The sequence below is a fragment of the Adelges cooleyi genome, unplaced genomic scaffold (assembly GCF_023614345.1).
Source record: "Adelges cooleyi isolate 19-005CV unplaced genomic scaffold, UGA_ACOO_1.1 ACOO_flye_CR_arks_rails_tigmint_CR_PRNA_18, whole genome shotgun sequence".
Classification (NCBI taxonomy): Eukaryota; Metazoa; Arthropoda; class Insecta; order Hemiptera; family Adelgidae; genus Adelges; species Adelges cooleyi.
In genome coordinates, this window is record NW_026095838.1 from 68,558 (window position 1) to 95,451 (window position 26,894).

General features: G+C 27.0%; 1 long non-coding RNA gene across 1 annotated transcript; it reads right to left on the reverse strand.

Annotated features, from left to right (window-relative positions):
• Nucleotides 1–1,339: 1,339 nt before the first annotated feature.
• Nucleotides 1,340–3,260, reverse strand: LOC126833105 (uncharacterized). Its single transcript, XR_007684859.1, has 3 exons — nucleotides 3,143–3,260; nucleotides 2,600–2,714; nucleotides 1,340–1,501 (listed from the first exon to the last, which is right to left on the reverse strand). It is a non-coding gene; the product is annotated as an uncharacterized LOC126833105 (long non-coding RNA).
• Nucleotides 3,261–26,894: the final 23,634 nt, after the last annotated feature.

The following is a 26,894-nucleotide window of genomic DNA, read 5'->3' on the forward strand; positions in this document are numbered from 1 at the left end:
TTATTTGTATAATAAAGTTTAAAAATTGTAATATTGAAGTTATTTGTTTTATTTTATGATATTAAATTTAGTTGAGTATAAGTCTACAGAATTTTTTTTATTTTGTTATAAGTTCCTTAAAAAGTTATTTTATTTAAAATAAAAATTGTAACAACTAACACGAGTCGCTTGTTTGGTAGTTTTAAAATGTATACCCACCAGGGCCTTCAGGGCCTCAGTCCGCCCCTGATAACTACAGCTGATATTAGTTGTATATTTCTTTTAGTTATACTATTAAATATTACATATGCAATGAATAGTAATTACTAATTACAGCTGTAATATTAAGTCGAAATCAGAACAAATACAGAACAAGTATTCGCTATAACTTATGTAGAGTATAGTTTTACCTTTTTTGTTAAAACGTATAAAAAAAAATGTGCCTTGAAAAGTGTGATTTGATGAATAAAACGATAAATAGTAGTAACAAGAATTCTAAATAATAACTAGTAATTGACATGAACAGTCATCATCATTAATCAATAATCATCCCTTTAGACCATCATATAATATAAATCTAACTTGCTTATAAGTTTAAAAAGTAAAAAAAAAAGAAAATTATTGTGTTTCAAAATGAAAATGTCGGCAATCTTTGCAAAAATTAAATTTTATTTTTGTTTTTAACACAATCTATAAGTTATTTTCTATTATACCCCCTCTTTTCGTTAAACATATTCGAGTTCGTTCAATCAAGGATTTCTCTACCGCTCTTAGAGCCTCTTTATTATTATTTACAATTTGAACTGCTTCCCTTATGCGATCTTTTAAGTGTTCAATAGAAGTTATATTTACAGAATAAACGAGCGATTTAATATATCCCCATACGTAAAAATCTAGAGGATTCAAATCTGCAGACCGAGGAGGCTATACGTAATTACTTCCATAATAATAATTATCTCATCAACACCGTCTAAACAAAATTAAATTAAACTAGTTTAAATTTTCTTAATTTAAATATAGTAGCCAAATAAGAATAGGATAATACTCATGGATAATCTTTTATTGTTAATTTAAACAAATCTGACGAATCTCTATAAAATTGTTGAAAAAAATAGAATAGGACTTAATTGACGCGCAATTTTAGGTCTGGCATTGCGATAACTTTTTATACTTATTATTATTGACTGTAATAACGTAAACTGTTTACCATATTAATATTTTGTCATTTTAAAATTAGTACCAACCCCTTTTAATAAAAATATACAACATTTCAATATGTTAAAAAAAAATAAACATTTCAATGTTTTTTAATAATTATGACGTAAGAACGCGTTAAATACTTAATTTAGTTTCAGTCCAGGTTCAAATTATAACAAACCGTTAATATTTTTTGGAGCAGTTAGCTTATTGAATGCGCACGATCATGTGTGGGTTGGCATTTGTAAGATATTCTCTGCAGTATTCCATCCATTACGAACAACCTGTATTGCAAGCGACCTAAACTGCTCCAACGTTACATTGTCTGAAATATCGCAAAAAAGTAAATTTAATTTTAAATTTCAACATATACTTAATTTTTTTGGATAACGATATCAGATCGCCAAAAAAATGAAAAGTAGTTATGGGACAAAACTATACAATAATACACCATATTGTAAAAAATTCAAATAAAAACTCTTTCTGGTTCTATTAGATATTTTTTGTTAACTCACTTTTGAATATCCTAATACTTTATTCAAGAAAAAATTGGCCGTTTTAAGCAACTTTTATATTTTATTGTATTTTTTACAATTATAGTTTCTTTTATTCAGATGATAGTTACGAGTAATTTTACACCGTTTTGTTAATTAACAAAACCCGGGAAAATACATTATAATATACTTAAATTATTATTTAAAAATATTGTTATCGAGTGTATTAAATCAATAATTGTTTTATCAAATAACATACAACCCTAATACATATATGTTGAATTTAATTTGTAATGTAAATTTATACTTTTTTCCCAAATTTTTTATGATTTAAGTTATACTTGAAAGTAAATATATAAATGATTTATTCCAAAAATTGTATGCGGTGGAAAAGCGAGTGGGTTATAAGTTATAATATATATGAAATTAAAATCATTAGCAACTAACTACTTAAAATTGGATAAAATATATTTAATTAAAAAATAATATTGTACAATATTTATATAGTGAAATAAAAAAATTCTCACACACATGTTCAGAGCATATATTTTGCAAATATACTTTTATTAGGGGTTCTTAATTTTAAAAAATTAAAAAATTCTATATACACCTATGTAAACCTGTTGCGTTGTATCCACATAAAAAGGCGTATAATCTACCCTCACACACAATTATTTTAACTTAAACGTTAAATATTGTAACAGTATAATTTTTATTATTATTAATTAATAACATATAATGTTGATCGCTCTGCTCAAACAGTACTAATAGAAAAAACGAAGCTCTAGTCGAGTTCCCTTGATAATATGAGAGGAAGGTCTAAGTCATAGCATTGATTATGAATGTCTATTACATAATCAATGGTCATAGCTTTGCATCAACAATAAATAATTTTTATAACATTAAAAATTAAAATGTCTAATGGTTACCTAGGTTTGGAATATTATTTGTTGCCGCTAAATTTTCAAGTTGCTGTACGCTTGTGTTGAAATGCGTTGCCATTGCGGTTCTAGTCCTGATATTTGCCCAAGAACGTTGTAACAACTGAAAAGTTTTTTTTTACTTATTTAATAAATTTCATTCACAAACATTTTTTTGCAGACTAGAGAACAATATGCAATTAACAATCAAACAGTTTGTATACGTATTATTATGTACTATGTATTATAATTTCCTGATTCTGGAAAAAATCAAATCTAAAAAACTTTTGTTTTTTAACTAATTTGGAAACTGTTGTAATTGTAATAGAAGATATGTATACTCCACATTAGTTTTATAAGCCTAATTGTGCTAGTACACAATATACAAATTGTACAAATAAATTATTTTAAACGTTATTTCATTGTTGGCTAAAGTTCACAAATATTATTTAGTTTAATGGAAATCACTAAGACAAGAGTTATGCAAAACTATACCCAACAGACTTAAAGACTTTTAAATAGTTTTAGTCAAAACAAATTATTAAAACTCACTTCTGAATTATTTAGTGTTACAGTGGATTCGACAAACATCAAACAAGTTAGAAGCAAAATAATTGAGATTTTGAAGTACATTGTATCTATCTATTATAAACCGATGTTTAACAGTGTGATAAAACTATTACTTTTACTCTCAACAGTTATAGGCTTATAAAGGCTAGTTTTATAAGGAAATGAAAAATAAAATCCAAAACAGTAAATAAATATATCAAATACGTTTCCGACAAGTATCCAACTGTGGCATAGGTGCAAAAGTCTATTTACACTGTTTTTATCAAATAAAAGTATTGAGGTCATAATGCACAATTGTGAAAGTATGGCTTCCTGGTAATACCTGACAAAATGATATAGGCGCGACATAATATATTTAGTGAACTTCTTGCCATCTTATATTCAAATTTTGCATTTTTTTAAAAACAAATTAATGCCAAATGGGGTACCCTATCGTACAGTTAAATCCCTCATGTCTTATTCAAGATTAACTGTATAATATGCACATAGTCTTTTCAAAACAAGTTTTCCAATAACATTATTATTTTAGGCCTCAAACTAATATCTTCTGTTGTTTTGCGCTTGCATGCATAGTAAATAATGTGTGTGTCTATTATGTCTATTGATAGTTACCCGGATATTTTCCGGCAAAAATACTGTATGATTTCTATCGATATTTTGTTTGTTTTGTATGCTTTGAATTTCTAGTAAATAACCGTCTTCCGTATTAACAAACCGCCTGTGTACCCGGCTTCGCCCAGGAAAAGAAAAACAATTGGAACAATATTTTTTATTTGCTAAGTTATACCACGACCTAGAATAGATTGCAAAAATAAAGCCATCCTTCATATGAGTATTAAAATGTTGAATTTACTAATAGGTAAAAAAACCACAACAATATTTAATTAATTATACTTTGAATTTGTCTACCCTATATAGATAACCGTGTTGTACTCGTTGTAAATTATAATTGAAGGGCACAGGGTAAAAACGGTAGTTGTGACATTATGAAAATTTTAGAGTATAGCAAAAACAAAGTTCGTGAATTGCTCTACCTCTTACATGAAAACAAAAAAATCACATTAAATGCCACTCTAATGATAAATGTATTTACTTAAATAATCTTTTGACATAAATAAAAAAAATTATTGGCATAAATTGAAAAAAACTATTTAAAAAAAAAATGTTTATATTGTGACTATTACCGTTTTTCCCTGTGTCCTTCAATTGGTAAAGTATACATATTGAAAAACAAAAAATGTGTATTGAATACCAATTAGTAGCTACAAATGCGCGACTTTATTTGTAAACTAAATAAAAAAATATTTTTTTTTTTTATAAACTGAATAAAAACGTATTTCAAATAAGTAAGAACTCATTAATCTACCTCTCGGGAATCTGCAATTGGGATTTTTGTCCATTTATTCGTTTAGAAAATGACTGGTTTTTTTTATATGAGTCAGGCACTCTTGACGTATATGAAAACAGGAATCGTTTAACCATACGCGTTTAGGCGGTGCCAGTTCTTGTGTTCAAAACTTTAAAAAGTTCAGTTTAAGGCTCCTGGATACCGACCGTTTTTTAGCCAAAACACATAATTTTTGGTCCATCTCACAGACTGAACCAGTGATCCGATAATCAATCTAAAACCAGATATGAAGTCGTCATGATGTATACTTGAGATCACTTTTTTCAATTTTTAAGTTTAACCCTTTCCAAATTTGATAAAATGTTCAAACGTGTTTTATGCGTAGTAGGAATAAGATATCAAAAATGTACGCTGATCGATCTCAAGTAAACTTCATGAAGAATTCAAATCTGTTTTCAGATTACTTATCCCTTATTTGATAAACTTGTTTGACCCGTTTAATACCTTTCAAGTTATTGACTGGGCCATAGTTATCGATATACCATATATGATATTAATGATAGATGTCCAAAAAGTCCGGAAGAGTGTAAATAGAAATACTCGGTATTCGTACTTATATGTACAATAAGTCTAATGAAATAGTACAAACAAGCTATAGTACTTTGCTGCACGTCATGCATTTACCTGTGTTTACACACTGTGCTGGTTTTATATAAGGTTAATACAAATTAAAATGGAAAGTTTTCCTAAAAAGAAGCGATTATCAAAAATAAGAAAAAACAAATAAAATATTAAATCACTCCTCAAATGGAAAAATTATAAAAACTCAATAAGTCAAAATAAGTACCAATTACGATTATTTCTTACTATTTTTAAATTCGTACGTATATAGGAAAATTCTGATGCTTCGACGTCGCAGAGCGAGTCTTGTGAAAATGAGTAGCAAGAAAGCAGTAATGATCAAAGGTTTGACATTACATTTACTATATTTTTCTGTGATTTTATTTCTAATAAAGTAAAATTAATTTAAATAATATTTTATAAATGGATAAAGTGGAAGTATTCGTACATTCCGTATTCACTAATAAAAATAATCAATATAAATTTGGAAGTAATTCTACTATTTTTAAAAAAGTTATGAAGCATCGTAATTATAAGTTGGAAAATGTGTACAATTTTTTGGTATTTTTCTCGATTTTGAAAAAGAAGGAAAAACTTTTTTTAAGTTTTGGTCCAATAAAGTATATTTCAGGTACGATTTATAATCTATACAGTTGCATACTCGAAGAAATTGGTTCAGCGGTATCGTGTGCCAACAGTTAACAAAACTAAATAAAAAATAATATGAAAAATTAAAGTATCTTCGGTCATCAAAAAAATGATTAAAAATCAGTGTCATACATAAAATGATCTTCTTTCTTTTTGCTTTCTGAAAACAATTTTGATTTTTTTTTGTTATAGAAAAACACTAAAGTTGAGTCTAAAAAGTTGGTTTTTTCGTGTTGCCTAAATTTAAAAATACTCCAATGTTAGTGTATCGATAGTTACAAGCAGGGTTTAAAACCAAATGGACAGATTAATAATAAAAACAAATTTATAAAACGTTCAAATTAAAATACTGAAAATACCTACGTACAGTAAATAAAAAATTCCAAATAGATGTTCCTAGTTTAAATTTATTTCAGGAGGTTTATTTTTATATATATAAATTTGTTTTTGAAAATATATATGTATGTACGAATATAAAAGTTTCATTATCATTTATTCAGTATAATTGTCAGTCTAGTGAAATAATAAATATTACAGAGTCTATTTTTGTGTGTAATACGCTACATTGTATGTAATATGAAAATAATATTTGAATGGGTCGAATAAAATATTTAAAATGATTAAAATAATTTAAATAAATAGATTTTAAATAGTTTTAAGTAACTATATTTGAAAATATGATTTCGTATAAATCTAATATATACTACATTTAGAAAATATGTAAAACCAGTAAATATAGGAAGCCAATTTTTTGTATAAATATTTTTTTTATTCGAATGAATCAAAAAACATTATTTTAATAAACTGTGAAATGTTTATTCAAATAACGTTTTATTCGAATAAAAAATCGCGTAACTTTGATTGTGGCGGTTTGATTTACGTTGATGTGTCTTTACTTCTTTGTATTTATACCTACACTACAAGTAGTAGAAAAAGTACTCCGATCTTCATGATTTATCTTTACGATCTTTATGATTCAGTAAGAACTAAATCTGTATTAGGTGATGTTAGTTTCTGGCGAACTGAGCATATGTAGCACGTACTTACTTACCTAGATTTTGTTTAGGCTAGCTCTTCAAAATATTATTTTGTCGATTATATAATATTTTCTTGGTAGTAAAAAACAATTTGACCGTCGCCGGGTGGTCTTATTGCTATAATTTTATGACCACTGATAAGAGTGGTGCTGTAGCGGAAATACAACGGCACGCACATTAATGTTTGTTTACACACTAACACAAGAACAGACACTTTCGTACACGCAAAAAATATTGCCTATACAAAACTCCTTAAAAATGGTCGGCATCCAGGGGCAAAATGTTTTAAATATTACTGTTATAACTATAAACTCTTATTAAATAATACAAGTTAATTTTATGTAAATAATAATTATATACATAAACATTTAAATATTGATAGAAAACTGTGTTCTTATAAGCCGTTGTTTTCAAAAAAACGTCGTATCTTGTAAGCATACTCCACAAGCTTTCACACAAGAGTGTGAAAGAGATGGCAGTGTCTTAAGTTTGATCACAAGGTGGTTGACACAAATAATTAGTATTCATTTTAATTTTCTATATAAATATATTTAATCATTGAATTTTGAACATATAAATTATAATAAAGGTTAAACTATTCTAGGTCATTCCACGTGAAATCACCTTTTAAGGACCTATATAGAATGTATGATAACATTTTTGAAGTATAGTCGCACACCATTAAGTGATTTCACGTGAAATGACCATTGTACAATATATTTTTATAATCGAAAAAAAAAATACATAATAAAAATAATGTAAATATCGTTGTTATAATTCAAAAAATCAAATCAATAGGTCACAAATGTTACTTCAGAAGGTTTAAAATGTTAAATATTATTTCATAGATATTCTATTCGTGTATATTATTTGTTTAATTATCCAGTATATGAATTTATTATGAAATTAAATATAGATAAACAATTTTTCCAAATAAAATTCATTTTAATTTCAAAAAATCAAAGCTACGAGGAAAATCACATTTCCAAAATTTACAACTGCTGTTTTAATTTAGAATAAACGATTAATATGATGTTACAAGATTTATTGTTAAATTTAAAATTGTCAAAAATGGCTGATAGTTTTTAGACTTTTCTATAGCGTGAGATTTTGGGTAGTACTAGTATATGTTTTATATACATATATTTAAAATAAAAAATTTTAATTATGAATACTTAAAATATGTTAAAAATATATAATGTATTGTTATAAATAATAATAAATCAACTTTTATGGACTATAGTTAGATAAATATCTAACTAATTTTTTAACCTTTTTTTTTTAATATTTAAATAGAAAGGGGAGATTTCAAACAAAAATTTAGGTTTGAACTTTGATACCACCAATTCCAATTAAAAATATAAGAGTACCATTAGCAAAGTATTTAAATACCAACTAATTTGTAAGGTTTTTAGTAATTTTTTTGTTTATTGTAAAACAAAATTATATTACAAAAATGTATATATGATTCAGATATTCCAAAAGCATATCAAGGAATACACTATGCACAATATTAAATACAAAATTGTTAATAATCAATACATTATTTAATTAATTTGTATTATCCAATTTGTAACTACTGAAGATTTAATAAATATAATACGTCGTGTAATATAATATTTGTTTGTATATTTCTCAAATTTTCAATTACCCTATGATGAATACTACATAGTAAAATTAAAAAAAAAAGTATTAAATCACTTTCAAATAAACGTTTCGATGCTGGCAACAAACACACCACATTCACAGTGACACACAAGTCTTAGGCAAACTGTATAGGTAAACTCCATTAACGCACGTTAAATTGCATCTTTTAGGAGTTAAGTATAATGGTGCTTGTTATTAATTATATACCTAATAAATATAATACACGGATAATATTATTCGTCCTATAAATAACATCCTTAAAAATACAGAATCTTTTATTTTTCTTAATATGGAATCCGTTATAAAGAGAATCAATGAATTGCCCTTTACATGTTGTCATATATTTATTACAATGTACAGAATAACCAATATGTATTGTATTTCTCAATTATAAGTATGAGGACTGGTCGTGTATGCAAAGTTGATGATTGGCCGACTTCATAGTTAAGACGAAGGCGAAAGAGAAAAAGATAAAGGATTTCTTAAAAGAGACGAAACAATCAAGGCACTTTTTCAGTAATTCAGTTGTATATTTATAAGCTGTATATTATAACAATTTGGTCCAAGGTTGAAATTATAACAAACCGTTAATATTTATGGACCAAATGGATTGTTTATTGGGAGATCATAGGATGAGTCAGCTTGCTGTGGATCCTCTTCAATTTCACCATCCACTTTGACAGACTCTACGACAATCGACTTAAACTGCTCATAACTTATATTGTTGAAAAAAGTCGCAAAAAGTACATTTAATTTAAAATGTTAATATATACTTAAATATTTAGAATAATGACATCGGAAAATCAAGAAACCAAAGTTAATTATGAGACAAAACTATACAAAAAACCCTGAATTATGAAAAACTCTTGCTATACTAGACATTTTTTGTTACTTACTTTTGAATACTTAAATATATATTTACATTAAAAAAAATACAATTTTCAAATTACCAAAATCATGTAAAATTCATCTTGATATTGTAGTACTTTATTTTAGAGAAATTGGATGTTTTTTTGTTGTAAACAATACTTGTTTATTGTTTTTTTACCGTCAGAATTCTTTTAATAATAATATGCTATTTATATTTTACACAGTTTTGTTAAATAACGAAACCCAGAAAAATACAATATTTAATAAACAATATAAAAATGACAGGTTTTTAATCTCGGCAAATTAGAAAATTTTGATACACGCATATGAAAAGTTGATGCACTTGGTATATTGTATGTAAGTGTATAATCTATACTAAAAAACAATTCTAAAAAACGTTAAAGATTGTTTTTTTAAATTAGTAAAATATACCTAAACAGTATTATTATTATTAAATAATAATAATAATTAAGTTTTATAAATTAATTTCAATTTTTTTTTAATGTTTTAATATAATGCACATATGAAAGTATTTAAAAATAATTAGCCAACATTTATATTTCATTAAAAAATTACTAGAACTTAAAATTTGAATCACTATATGCCCAAACAGTACTTAAAGAAAATCCGAAGATCTAGTTGAGTTTCCTTCAGGATATGGAAAGGTCTAAGTCATAGGATTGTGTCAACACTAAAAAACGGTTTTAAAATTAAAAATAAACATTTTTAATGGTTACCTTTTACTTCTATGTTCTGCCAGGTTGTTTCTTCAAGGTTATTGTATATGTGGCGTAACTGAAAAGTTTTTTTTTACTATTTTAGAGAACATAAAACTAGAGATAAACTAGAGAATATAAAATTAACAATCATTAACATGCATCATAGGATAAAACCAGCACTATAGTTATAAACAAGTGTCCGGATAAAGTTCCTGAGAACAAATCATACAAAACCACATTTTTTTTTTATCAAATGTGTATGTATGATAATTTCCCGATTCTGGAAAAAATCAAATCTAATAAATTAGTGTTTTCTAACTAATTTATACACTATGTAAGGCCCGGACACTTTTGTGATACCACGAAATCAACCTGCCGTGTAGTCGGAGGACTAATACTATAATTGTTTATATACGAACAAATACACATAATATATACATAAAATGTGTTCTGAAAATATGGCCAACTGATAACCATTCAGATTATTGTATTCTGAGACAATGTATTAATTTTAATAGAAGATATTAAATCAGAGAGTCATAGAACTTTCAAATCAAATTAATTCGATTTTTGACATTATCCTTCGAATATATTATTTTCAAAAAACAATTGTAGTAGATTCTATTACAAATTTGTTTTGATCATCAATAGTTATGATAAAGATTTCAATTGAAACTCTTAAGGCTAAAATAAAACTAATTTCACAGAAAACAATGAGTACATAGTAAAAATTTGACTTGTGTTATTAATGATCTAGCTAACTAATACAGTTCTTCTATATAGGGGCTAAAAGACCGATTTTTAATATTTGTTTCCCAAATTTACTTAGTACTGTTTATATTAATACTTTTTTATAGTATTTTCTAATAAATTTAAATATTCCTGGTCCCTAATACCCTTTTGGCCCCCCATAGTAAAAATTTGACCTATATTACAAATATGAACTAGCCAACAAAAAACTAATAGTTTCAGAATAACAGTCAAAACAAATTATCAAGACAAACCATTTCCTCGCTCACGACAACGGATTCAGCAAATACTAAACAATTTAGTAACAAAATTAAGACCTTGAAATGCATTTTATCTATCTACTATAAACTTATGTGTAACTGTGCGATAAAACGATTATTTTTACCTCAGTTGTATTAAGAATTGAAAAAAAAATCAAAACAGTAAAAAAATGTTTATAAAATATGTTTGCCGATATGTATTCAGGCTGCTACATTGTTGCAAATATCTATTAACACAGTAGTAACTTCCATTTATTCATATTATATTTACTGTATATAATTCATAAAAAGGTATTTTCAAAAAGGTATTTTATAAATATCGTTATGATATTTTTCTTTTTTAGAGCCAAAATTATGCAAATTATGTTCTTAAGTCGTTAAAAATTATAAGTATACGATCTTTAGAGATATTGTGATATATTTACATCACAACAGTCGTTGTAAAAAAACAACATGTTAACTTTGCTAACAACATGTTTGCATAATAACCGTGCAATTTTTAACAATACAAATTGTGGCAAAATATTGTATTAACCCTTCAATGCGCCGTGTTGCTTCTGAGCAACAATTTAAAAATACGGTTATAAAACGTTTAAATTATGTACATAGTGGCACCAACGACATCTATGGGAATAACATATGTACTATTAAAGTCGGTAAACACATTGTGGCGGATGCAGGCGAAAGGTTGCTCGGCCGGTGTCCGAAGACATTGAGTCGGTAGTTGTCGTGTGCGTATTTATATGTGCGCTCTGGGTGACTTTGATCACATGCGAGAAGTTCGCTACGGTTCGTCACAACTACCGAGATCTGGCGATCTGACCATGTGTTGAGGCGGTATCGATGCCGACAGCTAGGTTGCGCTAGCTGTGGCGCCTCGTGGCCATACATCCGCTACAGTGCTGTATGTGGGGCCGCCACAACATTTTACGATTTGTTTGGTTACCAACGATATTTTGCACAGCTGTTTTAAATCCATGTATCAGCAAGAGGTTATCACACTCAATGCGCGCGTTTTCCTACTATCATTTTGCCGTTTAACTGTTAAAATCAACAAAATAAAAATTATTTTTTGTTAGATCATAAATTATTAAACATTATTTTGTGTTTTGTATAGGTTTATGATAGATTGTATTATTTTTATAAGGTTAAATATATTTGTTGCTTGAAAGCAACTGTGCGTGAGTAGTAGTACACTGGTTTTGCGTTCAATAGACAATAATTTATTTTCTTTTTGTAAGAACCTACATATCGTTTTTACATAAGTGTTGTGTTAGTTTCTGTAATGGCTTTAAACGATTTTCAAACTGTCAAATTATGTACATGCTTTTTAAATATAAAGATAAAATAGTTGTTTATTTATTTTGTAGGTTAATCAACCCTTGACAACCCTTACTGGCAAGTTACAAAAAAAAAAAAGTTCGCCAACCTTAGAGCCGAGCCTTGGTCGTTGGCGGAACTTCTAAGGATTTTTTATGTATACAAAAATAAAACATATTGTCTTAATTATAAAGAAGATGGTTTTTTATTAAGTTCATTTAAAGTAATATACTTGATATTGTAAATGCTTATTTAGGTGCCGGAAAAGCCAAAGTGCTAAAAAACCGGTCTACAAAATATAAGCGTCATTAATTAATACTGCGTGTGTAAGGGAATCACATTTCTGCGAACCTCCCAGACATCACTCGCAAAGCTCTTAAATGTATGTACGGCGCACAGTGGTCGAGAGTGAATTCTAGGCGCTCAAAAGTCTTATTAATAAATATGCAAAAAATATCAAAACAATTATGAATTATTAATTTTAATATGTTTCTTAGACACTAATTTTTCAAAAAATAAAAAAAATGCTAAAAAAGATAAAAATAATTATTCTTTTATATTGTAATATGCTGTTTGACATTTAATTTGTTACGGAATAGGTATAATGCTTCAAAGCTGTCAACATTTTATCTACTTATTAGTTGGTTTTTACTTCCTTGTAGTATAAACGTTAATAATAATTGCAAATTTGTAATTTTTCTATTTAAGAAATTTTCATTTATGTTATTATAAAATACAACAAAGTTATTATATTTTTTATAATTATTATTTTTGAAACATTTTTGTTGATATTATATTACAATATAAAAGAATAATTATTTTTATCTTTTTTAGCATTTTTTTTATTTTTTGAAAAATTAGTGTCACGTTAAATTGATCACACTGTATATTACATTAGACATATAAATTAACTTGTACTTACTTTCCAAACAGCATAGTAATAGATTTGGGTATGTACGAGTACAATAAAATAGTACTATTTTATTTGCCTTGTGTACTAACTAATTTTTGTCTGCCGCAATAAAAATTAATATTTTTATAAACTTGAATACTTGTTCTACAACACCTATGTATTGCTATGTGGGTAAAAATTGGCAAATTTAAGTACTACTCTCTTAAAAAAAAAAAAACATGTAAAACATCTGATATTTTTCATTCAAAATTATCATAACTAAATTGAAAAAAATAATTTTTTAAAAAATATATTTTTTTCCTTAGGTTATCTACTAGTTAAATAAAAAAATGTTTAAAAATATCAAAGGGTAAAAAAATTGTAAATGAAATATTATTTTTTTTAAATCAAAATAACCGCTAAACTATAAAAACTGAACTTTAAATAGTAATAAAAAACGTCCAGGTACACATATGACCTTGAAATTTTATGTTATGTCTAAGAAACATATTAAAATTAATAATTCATAATTGCTTTGATATTTTTTGCATATTTATTAATAAGACTTTTGAGCGCCTAGAATTCACTCTCGACCACTGTGCGCCGTACATACATTTAAGAGCTTTGCGAGTGATGTCTGGGAGGTTCGCAGAAATGTGATTCCCTTACACACGCAGTATTAATTAATGACGCTTATATTTTGTAGACCGGTTTTTTAGCACTTTGGCTTTTCCGGCACCTAAATAAGCATTTACAATATCAAGTATATTACTTTAAATGAACTTAATAAAAAACCATCTTCTTTATAATTAAGACAATATGTTTTATTTTTGTATACATAAAAAATCCTTAGAAGTTCCGCCAACGACCAAGGCTCGGCTCTAAGGTTGGCGAACTTTTTTTTTTTTGTAACTTGCCAGTAAGGGTTGTCAAGGGTTGATTAACCTACAAAATAAATAAACAACTATTTTATCTTTATATTTAAAAAGCATGTACATAATTTGACATTACAAATGTTTTAAGAAGGTATCATTTCAAGTTGTTTGAATTTCAAATTCGAGATGCCTTGAAAATTAAAAAAAAAATAATTCTTCATAGTAGACTAGACACTAGAGAATAATTAGAAACAAACCTATTATATAAATATTACATTTTTACCAAAAAATTGATACTAATTTCTTAAATATTGAATATAAAATAATTCTAATACCACCACTGAATTGAGAATAAAATTTTAACCCAAAATGATGTGTCGCGTGCCATATGTTGATTTTGATCACATGCCGGCTGCTCAGTGACCAACCTGTGGACGCATGTGTGACCAGATACCAAAAAATCATGCTACATATCAGTTCAACAAGATTTTTTCTTTTGATTTCAAATCTGCAAATTTTTTTTTTGTTAGAACATTTTTTAATGAGATACGGGCTATTTTAAATAATTTTAACATTTTAAAAAAATAAATACCATTTATTGTGAGCCCATAGCACCATAAATGTCTCATTTGAAGCTCGGTAGAACTTTCCATGGCACCCTGTATATTATGAACCAGAATAGAGTAAGTACGTTAGCACGATAAAGCGTCGTTGAAGTGACAGCAAGAATTAAAACGGTGTCAATTAATGTGAAAACATAATTTTATAGTATTTTAGGGACTTGTTGTGGCACTGTGGACATCTCGAACTGTCACGCAGCACTTCAAGTTAAGCTGTGTCCGTTGATGTTTGATCCTGGATGGGTGACCACCGGGGATTTTTAGAGGTGACCCATAAAAAATGACTTTTGTCCCCTTTCTGCAGTCAACGACTCATTTATTCTTAATTAAAAATTACACCTTCTTTTCGTTTGCCTTTATCCCGACTATTGGGGACTAATAACAAACGTAAGAACGGGGAAATATAATACTAGAATATTCCTTTTAAATAAATCGTAAGACCTACATATTTGTTTCTGTAGCAAACATACATGGTAGTATATTATGTAGAAAGTGTATGCGTTTTATCGTGTTGTATTGATTTGTTTTTTGTTTAAATTGGCGATGACATATTATTTCAAACAGTGGTTTTTCAATATAAAAATACAGCAAATACTCGAAATCAACTATGTTCAATATTATAATATTATTCAAAAATTGTTAGTGTAGAAAATAAATAATAAAACAATGTTAATAACATATTCACAGTACCCAGATTTATAAAGGGCGATTCATTTGATGTAAGACACTCATTTCTTTGGAAAATATGAATATTTTGGAAATTATATTTTTTCTATATTCGTAGGTACATATATTTACGTATATTTTTCAAAACTTAAAAAATGTTTACCTTCGTCCCTTGTACGTGAAATAAGTATGGACTCCGTTTTTTTTTTTTTAATTTCAAAACAACTTTAGCTTTTAAATTTTTAATTTTCAACAACTTATTCGCTTACGATGACTATAAATATTTAAATTTGTATTTGTTCGGTGTTTAAAACAGTAGCATTCCTGTTTAACAATAATATTGACGCCCGTCGATAACACTGTCATCTGCGTCTGTAGATAGTATATAATGATTGATATTCTTTATAAGAATAATACTTAAGGCAAGTTCAATATCAGTCTAGCTAGTCTAACTTAACTTAACTGATAATAGATAACAGTGTTGCTAATCTAATCTAACTGCATTATAATAACTTGATGGTAAAATAGGTTTTTTTATTGACAACTATTATTATTGGACGATTTATGAGAAACTATGTACACACTTTATGAACAAAGTAGTGCTTCTCACGACTCACAAATAGCCTAAGTCCTAAGATAGTTACTTTGATAGAATACAGTGTGATGAAAATAAACGTAAGAGGAAAGATGGAAAGGGAAAAAAGGGGTTTGATGCGATTGAGAATGATATAAGAATTGTTGGTATGCGTGAAGTTGATATGGAAGATCGTGAAGGAGAAGAAGAAGAAAAATGTATTTCTCATATGAGACAAAAAATCAAGGTATTTTTTTAATATTTAAGTTGTATATTTTTGAGTTGTATATTACAATTTGGTCCAGGTTCAAATTATAACAAACCGTTAATATTTTTGGAGCAGTCAGCTTATTGAATGGGCACGATCATGTGTGGGTTGGCATTTGTAAGATATTCTCTACAGTATTCCATCCATTACGAACAACCAGTATTGCAAGCGTCCTAAACTGCTCCAACGATACATGGTCTGAAATATCGCAAAAAAGTAAATTTAATTTAAAATTTCAACATATACTTAATTTTTTTGGATAACGATATCAGATCGCCAAAAAAATGAAAAGTAGTTATGGGACAAAACTATACAACAATACACCATATTGTAAAAAATTCAAATAAAAACTCTTTCTGGTTCTATTAGATATTTTTTGTTAACTCACTTTTGAATATCCTAATACTTTATTCAAGAAAAAATTGGCCGTTTTAAGCAACTTTTATATTTTATTGTATTTTTTACAATTTTAGTTTCTTTTATTCAGATGATAGTTACGAGTAATTTTACACCGTTTTGTTAATTAACAAAACCCGGGAAAATACAATGTAATATACTTAAATTATTATTTAAAAATATTGTTATCGAGTGTATTAAATCAATAATTGTTTTATCAAATAACATACAACGCTAATACATATATGTTGAATTTAATTTGTAATGTAAATTTATACTTTTTTCCCAAATTTTTTATGATTTAAGTTATACTTGAAAGTAAATATATAAATGATTTATTCCAAAAATTGTATGCGGTGGAAAAGCGAGTGGGTTATAAGTTATAATATATATGAAATTAAAATCATTAGCAACTAACTACTTAAAATAGGATAAAATATATTTAATTAAAAAATAATATTGTACAATATTTATATAGTGAAATAAAAAATTCTCACACACATGTTCAGAGCATATATTTTGCAAATATACTTTTATTAGAGGTTTTTAATTAAAAAAAATTCAAAAAATTCTATATACACCTATGTAAACCTGTTGCGTTGTATCTACATAAAAAGGCGTATAATCTACCCTCACACACAATTATTTTAACTTAAACGTTAAATATTGTAACAGTATAATTATTATTATTATTAATTAATAACATACAATGTTGATCGCTCTGCTCAAACAGTACTAATAGAAAAACGGAAGCTCTAGTCGAGTTCCCTTGATAATATGAGAGGAAGGTCTAAGTCATAGCATTGATTATGAATGTCTATTACATAATCAATGGTCATAGCTTTGCATCAACAATAAATAATTTTTATAAAATTAAAAATTAAAATGTCTAATGGTTACCTAGGTTTGGAATATTATTTGTTGCCGCTAAATTTTCAAGTTGCTGTACGCTTATGTTGAAATGCGTTGCCATTGCGGATCTAGTCCTGATATTTGCCCAAGAACGGTGTAACAACTGAAAAGTTTTTTTTTACTTATTTAATAAATTTCATTCACAAACATTTTTTTGCAGACTAGAGAACAATATGCAATTAACAATCAAACAGTTTGTATATGTATTATTATGTACTATGTATTATAATTTCCTGATTCTGGAAAAAATCAAATCTAAAAAACTTTTGTTTTTTAACTAATTTAGAAACTGTTGTAATTGTAATAGAAGATATGTGTACTCCACAAATATTATTTAGTTTAATGGAAATCACTAAGACAAGAGTTATGCAAAACTATACCCAACAGACTTAAAGACTTTTAAAATAAAAATAAAAAATATTAGTACCTATATTAAATCGGACAGTGATGAGGCTAAAAATGATTACACATTTTTCGTGTGTAATAAATGATTTAAGAAACAAATAATGTTTAACACTTGCTGTGCAGGTGTCCCACAAAGACATATCAAATGAAATCAGTTTTTATTCTGCTGAATTTTTTTTAAATATTTTTTTTTATTTTTTTCGTTACATTTTTGAAAATTTCAAGATAACCATTTTATTGAGAACAATTTCCAAAGCTAATCAAAATTTCTCATGTCTCTGTGGGACACCGTGTACACCTAATGTTAGAAGGAAATCATTTTAAACTAATAGTTTTAGTCAAAACAAATTATTAAAACTCACTTCTGAATTATTTAGTGTTACAGTGGATTCGACAAACATCAAACAAGTTAGAAGCAAAATAATTGAGATTTTGAAGTACATTGTATCTATCTATTATAAACCGATGTTTAACAGTGTGATAAAACTATTACTTTTACTCTCAACAGTTATAGGCTTATAAAGGCCAGTTTTATAAGGAAATGAAAAATAAAATCCAAAACAGTAAATAAATATATCAAATACGTTTCCGACAAGTATCCAACTGTGGCATAGGTGCAAAAGTCTATTTACACTGTTTTTATCAAATAAAAGTATTGAGGTCATAATGCACAAATGTGAAAGTATGGCTTCCTGGTAATACCTGACAAAATTATATAGGCGCGACATAATATATTTAGTGAACTTCTTGCCATCTTATATTCAAATTTTGCATTTTTTTAAAAACAAATTAATGCCAAATGGGGTACCCTATCGTACAGTTAAATCCCTCATGTCTTATTCAAGATTAACTGTATAATATGCACATAGTCTTTTCAAAACAAGTTTTCCAATAACATTATTATTTTAGGCCTCAAACTAATATCTTCTGTTGTTTTGCGCTTGCATGCATAGTAAATAATGTGTGTGTCTATTATGTCTATTGATAGTTACCCGGATATTTTCCGGCAAAAATACTGTATGATTTCTATCGATATTTTGTTTGTTTTGTATGCTTTGAATTTCTAGTAAATAACCGTCTTCCGTATTAACAAACCGCCTGTGTACCCGGCTTCGCCCAGGAAAAGAAAAACAATTGGAACAATATTTTTTATTTGCTAAGTTATACCACGACCTAGAATAGATTGCAAAAATAAAGCCATCCTTCATATGAGTATTAAAATGTTGAATTTACTAATAGGTAAAATAACCACAACAATATTTAATTAATTATACTTTGAATTTGTCTACCCTATATAGATAACCGTGTTGTACTCGTTGTAAATTATAATTGAAGGGCACAGGGTAAAAACGGTAGTTGTGACATTATGAAAATTTTAGAGTATAGCAAAAACAAAGTTCGTGAATTGCTCTACCTCTTACATGAAAACAAAAAAATCACATTAAATGCCACTCTAATGATAAATGTATTTACTTAAATAATCTTTTGACATAAGTAAAAAAAATTATTGGCATAAATTGAAAAAAACTATTTAAAAAAAAATGTTTATATTGTGACTATTACCGTTTTTCCCTGTGTCCTTCAATTGGTAAGTATACATATTGATACATTTAAAAAATGTGTATTGAATACCAATTAGTAGCTACAAATGCGCGACTTTATTTGTAAACTAAATAAAAAAAAATTTTTTTTTTTTTATTAACTGAATAAAAACGTATTTCAAATAAGTAAGAACTCATTAATCTACCTCTCGGGAATCTGCAATTGGGATTTTTGTGCATTTATTCGTTAAGAAAATGACTGTTTTTTTTTATATGAGTCAGGCACTCTTGACGTATATGAAAACAGGAATCGTTTAACCATACGCGTTTAGGCGGTGCCAGTTCTTGTGTTCAAAACTTTAAAAAGTTCAGTTTAAGGCTCCTGGATACCGACCGTTTTTTAGCCAAAACACATAATTTTTGGTCCATCGCACAGACTGAACCAGTGATCCGATAATCAATCTAAAACCAGATATGAAGTCGTCATGATGTTTACTTGAGATCACTTTTTTCAATTTTTAAGTTTAACCCTTTCCAAATTTGATAAAATGTTCAAACGTGTTTTATGCGTAGTAGGAATAAGATATCAAAAATGTACGCTGATCGATCTCAAGTAAACTTCATGAAGAATTCAAATCTGTTTTCAGATTACTTATCCCTTATTTGATAAACTTGTTTGACCCGTTTAATACCTTTCAAGTTATTGACTGGGCCATAGTTATCGATATACCATATATGATATTAATGATAGATGTCCAAAAAGTCCGGAAGAGTGTAAATAGAAATACTCGGTATTCGTACTTATATGTACAATAAGTCTAATGAAATAGTACAAATAATAGTACAAACAAGCTATAGTACTTTGCTGCACGTCATGCATTTACCTGTGTTTACACACTGTGCTGGTTTTATATAAGGTTAATACAAATTAAAATGGAAAGTTTTCCTAAAAAGAAGCGATTATCAAAAATAAAAAAACAAATAAAATATTAAATCACTCCTCAAATGGAAAAATTATAAAAACTCAATAAGTCAAAATAAGTATCAATTACGATTATTTCTTACTATTTTTAAATTCGTACGTACATAGAAAAATTCTGATGCTTCGACGTCGCAGAGCGAGTCTTGTGAAAATGAGTAGCAAGAAAGCAGTAATGATCAAAGGTTTGACATTACATGTTACTATATTTTTCTGTGATTTTATTTATAATTAAGTAAAATTAATTTAAATAATATTTTATAAATGGATAAAGTGGAAGTATTCGTACATTCCGTATTCACTAATAAAAATAATCAATATAAATTTGGAAGTAATTCTACTATTTTTAAAAAAGTTATGAAGCATCGTAATTATAAGTTGAAAAATGTGTACAATTTTTTGGTATTTTTCTCGATTTTGAAAAAGAAGGAAAGACTTTTTTAAGTTTTGGTCCAATAAAGTATATTTCAGGTACGATTTATAATCTATACAGTTGCATACTCGAAGAAATTGGTTCAGCGGTATCGTGTGCCAACAGTTAACAAAACTAATTAAAAAATAAAAAATAATATGAAAAATTAAAGTATCTTCGGCCATCAAAAAAGATTAAAAATCAGTGTCATACATAAAATGATCTTCTTTCTTTTTGCTTTCTGAAAAACAATTTTGATTTTTTTTTGTTATAGAAAAACACTAAAGTTGAGTCTAAAAAGTTGGTTTTTTCGTGTTGCCTAAATTTAAAAATATTCCAATGTTAGTGTATCGATAGTTACAAGCAGGGTTTAAAACCAAATGGACAGATTAATAATAAAAACAAATTTATAAAACGTTCAAATTAAAATACTGAGAATACCTACGTACAGTAAATAAAAAATTCCAAATAGATGTTCCTAGTTTAAATTTATTTCAGGAGGTTTATTTTTTTTATATATAAATTTGTTTTTGAAAATATATATGTATGTACGAATATAAAAGTTTCATTATCATTTATTCAGTATAATTGTCAGTCTAGTGAAATAATAAATATTACAGAGTCTATTTTTGTGTGTAATACGCTACATTGTATGTAATATGAAAATAATATTTGAATGGGTCGAATAAAATATTTAAAATGATTAAAATAATTTAAATAAATAGATTTTAAATAGTTTTAAGTAACTATATTTGAAAATATGATTTCGTATAAATCTAATATATACTACATTTAGAAAATATGTAAAACCAGTAAATATAGGAAGCCAATTTTTTGTATAAATATTTCTTTTATTCGAATGAATCAAAAAACATTATTTTAATAAACTGTGAAATGTTTATTCAAATAACGTTTTATTCGAATAAAAAAATCGCGTAACTTTGATTGTGGTGGTTTGATTTACGTTGATGTGTCTTTACTTCTTTGTATTTATACCTACACTACAAGTAGTAGAAAAAGTACTCCGATCTTCATGATTTATCTTTACGATCTTTATGATTCAGTAAGAACTAAATCTGTATTAGGTGATGTTAGTTTCTGGCGAACTGAGCATATTTAGCAAGTACTTACCTATGTTAAAAGTAAAGAGTAAGAGTTTATCTACACATTAGCATATGTTTTGTAACGAAAATGATATACGAGTTTGAAAAAAAAGCCCATGATCAATAACTTGGTCCCTAGTATTATTATCGAAAAAAAACCTACATTAATCTATATACAAACTCTTAATCTTGCATTTTGGTTCATAGGTAAGTATGCGCTAAAACTGCTCAGTTCACGAGGAACTTGCATCTTCTAACACATATTTTACGCGCTGAAAAAAGTTATGTAACGCCGTTGTAATCCGTCCAGCGAAGATTTTGTTTAGGCTAGCTCTTCAAAATAAAATTTTGTCGATTGTATATTTTCTTGGTAATAAAAATAAAATTTGACGTTCACCGGATGGTCTTATTGGAGTTGGGGGTAGTTCTTCCAAAAAATGATAACGCGTGATAATAAATAAATGTTATATAACCTATAAAATGTGTAATACTACAGATAGTACCAACATCGATTTTACCAAAAACCCGCCAAGAGAAATTTCGTATTTTAATATCAAAAACATTGCCTTTAGTTAGGTTCTTATCTTTATTGAAAATTGTAGTTAGATATTTATCAATTCTCGAATTAATCGTATTCACTATACACGTAAAATTATATAATGTAAAATTCATAAAAAATTACATTATATAAGTGTATATACATAACTTATAAGTATATGTTATAATTTAATATTATTTGGTATAAAATAATAATAATTTTATTGAAATTTCCCACAAATTGTTTATATTAATATTTAAATAAAACATTTTTTTTACTTTTTACCTAAATTAGTTGACGATTTCAAAATTTGGCTGTCAAGTATAAATTAGTTTTACCACATCTTACATATGTATTCTGTAGTTAAAGAATACAGGTAGAAGCTTATGCGCTTTGTCTTCAATCTTGTCTTTTAGAAGATATATTATTAACAAAATTTGGTACCTTAAGGATATATTAAAGCAAGGAAAACGGAACATATGACACTTGTAGTTTAAATACCTCACATAAATAACTAGAACAAAACACATATTTAATTTTCAAGTTTCCACATAAATCAATATATACATTATAAGGTTATAGTCCAAAGTGAACCTTTTGCCAGATAAAGACTCGTGAAGAGAAAAAAATTGTTGTACGGCCCCTTTTGCATGGGATAATAGTTAGATAATAAGAATATTGCATAATATAAAATTATTGTAAACTAGATTAAACAATTCTGTTATAATAATAAAAATGATCAAACTAGGGTCATAATCGTATAAACGTCATACTTACTAAATATATAATGTAATCTTGCTTTTATGTTGGTGAGATTATCAAATCAGACTGATTATCTTACTGAATTTAAAAAAAAAGGAAAATTAACTAAATAGTATCCCGTACCATACAAATGATATATTTTTAATAATTAAATAATTAATAACGAATTATCAAAAATAGTATTCAATACCAAATAACGTATTTTTAATGTCTGTATTAAAATACCTTGCAGGACTGAATGTTATTTATAATCTATTAGTAGGTTTTTAAAATAATTATCATTCACTTCATATTTTACAGAAATTAGTTTATATTAAGCTACTCTGGGTATAAATTTGTATTAAAGAAACCAAACTAAACAATATGAATTTGTTCAGTAAAAGTTATTCATATGATTTAAAAATATGATTCAATTTTTGGTCAATATAAATTTGCAAATTTACAGTTATCTCTTGATTTGAAAATATCCATATTTGTTAGAAGATTGCATAGCCCATATTTTATTAATCTATGTACTTTTTCATTAAAATGGCCATTTACTTAGCGATAACCAAGTCTCTACGACGAACTTAAAGTTTTGATACCACACAAAAACTGTCTACATTCCATTTATTAAGAAATGTATACTTTTCTTATATTATAAAAATAAAAATAGAAATAATACAAATTATAAAATAAATAGATACAATTGCAAGTTGCAGCATCCCATCATATTTATTTATCTCTTACCTCGTTCTCATCGAAATCTGCTATTAAAGCTCTTTTTGCCTACAAAAAGTTTAATAAATTATAATATGACTGATTTAAGTATGTTAATATATACTTAAGATTGGTCAAGTTGTGAAAATTTAAATGATATAGACGTAGCTATGGACATATTTAATGGGAAAATTAATGAGGCTATTTCCAATTCCACTAATATGTATATAATAAAATTATCAAATCAGAAATTAAAAGGTTGGATATCAAGCGGTCAGGTTAACTCTATTTTAACTAAGTAAACATTTAAAAACAGATTAGATAATCCCATTTTTATTTATCATTAAAAAAGGTATAATTTTGTTAAGAATATCTTATACCCCCATAGTTTTGGTTAGAAGTACTAGATCAAACAGCAAACTAGTAGAAGATAATTCTAACCTTATACTGTTTAACAGTTGTACTTAACAATGAAAAGTATCAAAGTTGTAGGTATTTAATTTATCATTATCTTCAGGTAAGTGCCCCAATAGTTTTATCAAATGTGTCTTCATTCCTATACAAAAAAACGGGAAATAAATAATTGTTCAGTAATATTATCTATTATTTCAGTCGGTAATTATAATTACTAGGGCTCTAGTTCAGTGGCGGTTTTCCCGGGGAGGCAAGGGAGGCGGTGCCTCCCTTGAAAATTAAGGAAACTATGTACTTAATATTGTTATTATGATGAGATATTTTGGTTTACAATAAATATTTTCAATCGAAAAATGTATATGAACAATAATTGTTTTTGAAAGCGAAAACAAAATTTAAGAATTTGAAATAACGTCTCTCCGTATCAGCGGTGACCGTCTGGATGCAACGGCCGCCGTCCGCCGGCCGCTGCCTGTTGTTACACACGTAGCATAAGGGCAGCCGGCGTGAGATAATATCTCACGTTATGTTGTTGTGTTCACAACATACACACACACATACATAAAATAATACGAATAGCGCATGCGCAATTCTCTGCGAGAGGCGACACAAAAATATTGCCTTTGTGGGCAACTGACCGATGATCGTTCTTATCTCGGGGAAGAAAGGGGGCATAGACATTCAGCATGTACATCAGCACCGACACTGCCAACTGTTTAAAACGCCATTTCCCATTATCACTAAATCATTTATCAGCAGTCGCAATTTGATATCACTATATTTTTTACTTAATTCTGATACCGGTTTACTAATTGGCGTTTTATTTAGTCTTCTTAAGTTATTAGTTAATATATTATTATACTTATTAGCTTTATTATTTTTTTTCAAAATGAATCCTGTATATGTCAGTATAGTGGTTATGAAGCAACATCCATACAGAAAATCGTTAGCGATTACAATTTCATCTTTTGTAAATTGTATTTAGATATGTTTTTATGATTATACATTTATCTTAAGTTCATACATTTCAATGATAATTATTTTATTAGATGACCGGTAATGCGATTATAACTAATAACTAGGATAATAAGCAAAAGTCTTTTGTTACAGTTAAAAAAAGGAAGTATCCCAGTATGAAGAAATTTTAAGTGTTGGGGTTTTGCGCTTTTTTTATCAATGAGGGTACAAAGTTGTTGCCTCCTCAACAATTTAATGCCAGAACCGCCACTGCTCTAGTTATAATTACTAGACTGTAGCCATTATAAACAAATATCGTAATCACTGTCTCTATCAAAAATATTTGAAAAATCATTAAATCCCAAATAATGAAGTAGGTAATATAATATTTAGTTATTAAAACATATTTACATGGTTTTACGAGTTTCTTATAGTTGAATTTGAATAAAACTGAGCATATGGTTTTCAATATTCAAAAATATTTTAATCTGGATAACTTAAAGTTTAGAGGTCAAAACCATGTAGAGATACAAAATTGTGTTTCATGAATTATGATTCATATAAGATATAACTGCGCTACTATTAAAAAGAAAATAGTTATAAACCTTGATTCATTGATAACTGACTTAAATGAAAATATCAAAAATATTGAATATGTTATAAAACTATTCAATTATTATCAAGACATTATTTAAATATATTTATAGTTATTAGACATTAGCAGGTATTGTTAACCCTCACTGCATAATGTTCCATATATGGAACAATAATTGTATTTATTGTTTATATTTGCTTATGCTATACATCTTTGTATGCACAATGTTCCATAATGTTCCAAATTCTTTAATTAGCGTTTTCCATAAAACCAAAACTCAAAAAAATTTTTAAAATTTTTTTATGTAGTATTAAGTACATTTATAGCATATGGTTAAAAAAAAATTCATGCAGTGAAGGGTTAAACTTACTAAAGCTAATTTATTATTTATTTGTAGAATCTATAATTATTAACTGTATTATACTCTGCATATAAATAAAGATAATGGTGTCTGGACTTTATAACACAATTTATATCGAACACATTATTGTATACTCAAACAAAGAGAGTATTCAATATGTTAAACATCCTTCATTTGAACGCATTATATAAAATCACTTAATACAGTACACACATACAAATCACTCGCTATCGAGAGTAAACGTGTCTATGAGAACAGTTTTAGAAAAAATACATTTGGTTTACTTTTACTTTATTGTGTCAAAAACTACATCTAAAAACAAATGCATTTCTATGTAATAAAATTATAAAAAAATATATACAATATGCTAAATAAGCATTGAATCTTTTATCATAATTAAATATTATTTAATATAAAATTATCAAAAAAATAAGTGGTTAATAAAACATGTTTTCAGTTGTAAAATAACACAAACAAAAATGTTTTGAAAAATAATTTTACCTTATTGAAATTATTATGAGAGAAAATTAGTGAATCACACTGTA